The sequence below is a fragment of the Spinacia oleracea genome, chromosome 3 (genome assembly GCF_020520425.1).
Source record: "Spinacia oleracea cultivar Varoflay chromosome 3, BTI_SOV_V1, whole genome shotgun sequence".
Classification (NCBI taxonomy): domain Eukaryota; kingdom Viridiplantae; phylum Streptophyta; class Magnoliopsida; order Caryophyllales; family Amaranthaceae; genus Spinacia; species Spinacia oleracea.
In genome coordinates, this window is record NC_079489.1 from 138,778,184 (window position 1) to 138,781,284 (window position 3,101).

The following is a 3,101-nucleotide window of genomic DNA, read 5'->3' on the forward strand; positions in this document are numbered from 1 at the left end:
ATATTGTCTGAATCGGAAATATTATCGGAATCGGAAATTAATTCCGCAATCGGAAATGTTAAATATTGTTCGTATCGGAAATGAATTACGGAATCGGGAAATTAATCGGAAGCGCGTCGTACGAATTAGCATCGGACGAGCTTGCTAGACGAAGGCCCAGCACGAAGCCAGGCCCACGTCCAGCAAGGGAAACGCGCGCCACAACACGCCAGCCCAAGGCTGCGCCACGACCACCGCAAGGCAGGCCCAGCGCGCGCCCAAGGCTGCGGCAGTCGTGGGCTGCGATGCTCGGGTTGTGCGCGCGCGCGCATGGCGCCCCTCGTGGGCTGCTGTGCGTGCGTGGGTGTTTGTGTTCACATACGAAACCTAAAACGTACAGGATTCGTTTAATGATTAAATTCCTAATTCTATTTGATAAATTAATTAAATAAGAGTTTCATTAGGATTCTAATTTAATTAATTCGTATCCTAATAGGATTCCAATTCTCTTTCCATACCCCTATAAATATGTGGCCTGGGTTCACAATTTATAACAAGTTTTTCAAGTATTCAAAGTGAGTTTTTGAGAGAAAAATTCAGACAAATTCCTTGCTCAAAAGTGCCGAAATTTTTAGTACCTTAAGGGCGATTCTAGTTGGTCAATCTTAAGGCGGATCCGGACGTGCTGTGGACTATCTACGGAGGGACGACACTTGGAGTCCTAAAGACTTGTTCTTGTTCGGTTCGGGCGCAGCTAGGGAGGGCACGCAACAAAGAGTATGCATCTAAACTATGCTATATGATTATGTGTAAATAATATGTATTCCTGGCTAAATGGTTTTTCCGCATGATTTATGAATTGTCATATGTATCATAACCTGACAGTGGTATCCCGAGCCTCTTATTATTTTCATAATATAAATTTCATGAACATGGTTAAATATTACAAATTTGCAAGAATTAAAAGGGGTGATTAATTTTCGTAATTGTTAATTAATTGCAAATTGCGTTTATTTAATTATACGTACGCAGTTTTTCGGCAGTTTCTTCGTTACTCATCCAAATCGAGGTGTTACTGGGCAATTTTTTTTGCAGAAATAATTTACAAAAAGTTCAAGAAAATCGAAAAGGAGCAGTAAAATAACAAGTAAGAAAAATAATCAGGATTCTTATCTTCTTGTATCTACTATGAAGGTGCAAGCTAGAGAGAATTACCAGGTTTCAATTTGAATGGTAGGTGAAAGAATGAATTAATGGAAAGCTGTAGAATGATATGGGTTGTTGAGGACAATCTTGTAATTTCACATTAAAACTTGAATCCCCTAATTGTAAACGCTGCTCTTAGCTGCGTTTCTAGATTTAGCTGATTATTCTCAATCCGCTATTCCAATTCTCTAACAACCAAACACCCCAATTAGAGGTTTTGAAAGGTCAAACCTCTAAATTGATCCAAACCTCTAATTTTCTCACAATCCTCTAACAACCAAACATCCCCTAGTTGTTTCCATTCACCCCCACCCATTTTTTGATTACAAGTTTACATCTTCTTCGTCCCTTTAATCTCTGCTCAACTCCCCAGTCCCCTCCCTCCTCAATAGCTCATCTCCTCAACTACCAAACTTCTGAATTTCAATTCTAAGATTATTAGTTCAATTCTTTTTCATAAATTGGTTCCCTCTATTCTCTTTCACTATGCTCTCTCTCTCTCTCTCTCTCTATTATTGAACATCGGGCCCCATTGAAGGTTGAAGGTTGAAGGTTGAAGGTTGGAAGCTTCAACCTGATAACAACAGGTAATAATCCCTCTCCTTAACTCCTGCTATCATTGAATTGGGAGTTTCTAAAAAAATTGACGCTGAAATTGGGGGTTTTGTCGATATGTATGGTTCTTCAAATGGGGTTTTTCAAAAATTAGGTTCTTCGATTGAGGTTTTTTCGACTTTGATGGTTCTTTGATTGGGGGTTTTACAAAATTTGAGTTTTTCGGTTGGGGATTCTCTGAAAATAAGAGTTTTTTCGAATAAGGCTTTTGCGGAAATTAGGGTTTTTCGATTGGGGATTTGTCAAAAAATTAGGGTTTTTGATTGGGGATTATTAAATATTTCTTGTAATTGAGTCGAAAATTGGAGATTTTTCGAAAATTAGGGTTCTTAACTTGCGGAATAATTAGCAAGAAAGTATATCAGGGTTTGTCCATTATATTTGTAAATTGTGGGTTTTAAAATTTGAGGCTTTTGTCAATAACTAACAATTTAGTGTGAATCATACAAAATTGAAGTGTTTTATTGGATATTTCTGTACAGGGCAAGGTACAAAACAAGTTATCCTTCCAATCAACAACCATTGCCACTGTGGGTACCTGATGTCAAAAATACGAGCTTGTGATGTTGTTAGTTGTTTTGCCTTGGTGATAATGATGATGCATATGCAGTAGTTAAGATGCAGTAGTGTTTTTAACTTGATGCAGAAGATGCAGTAGTGTTTTTAACTTGATGCAGAAGATGCAGATGCAAATGTTTGGTGGTGATGATGGATGTTAGGCTTTAAGTAGTGTTTAGGTTGTAATTAGGGGTATGATCATGATGATGATGTACTAGTATTTTGGTTGGATTTTGGCTTAAACTAGCTAGTGTAGTAGGTTGTAATTCGGGTTGTTGCAGTTTAGGGTTCGTAGTTATCACGTAAACTTGAGTTACTTTGACAATTTTTAGCAAGTTGTAAATTGAGTTACAAATGAATGAATTGAAAATAGAAGGATTATTTTGTAACATTGTCGTTTATTTTGATTTTGTGGTTATGTTAATGTTCTTTTCTTTTAGTATGATTCTCTTCTTATGTGCCTGTCCTTGTTTCCTTCCTAGAAAGGAAGGAGACATATTGAGGATTCCACTTCGAACAGTTCACCAAATTGGAACACTGTCACAATTGTTATGTGCATTTTCAAACACACTTGCAGACCGTAGCAGCCGTGTCACTGAGCCTATTTCCAATAGATGGTCTTGGTTGTAAGGTTATGAACAATATAAACAATATATATTCATGCGGAAAAACCATAAAGCCAGGAATTCAAATTAATTTCCACATTGTAAATTAGCATAATTTAGGGTACAGACAATGTGATG

At 37.4% G+C, this 3,101-nt stretch overlaps 1 long non-coding RNA gene across 1 annotated transcript; it reads left to right on the forward strand.

Annotated features, from left to right (window-relative positions):
• Positions 1 to 1,091: 1,091 nt before the first annotated feature.
• LOC110794079 (uncharacterized) lies at positions 1,092 to 2,747 on the forward strand. The gene is made up of 2 exons (XR_002534913.2): positions 1,092 to 1,772; positions 2,283 to 2,747. It is a non-coding gene; the product is annotated as an uncharacterized lncRNA (long non-coding RNA).
• The last annotated feature ends 354 nt before the right edge of the window (positions 2,748 to 3,101 follow it).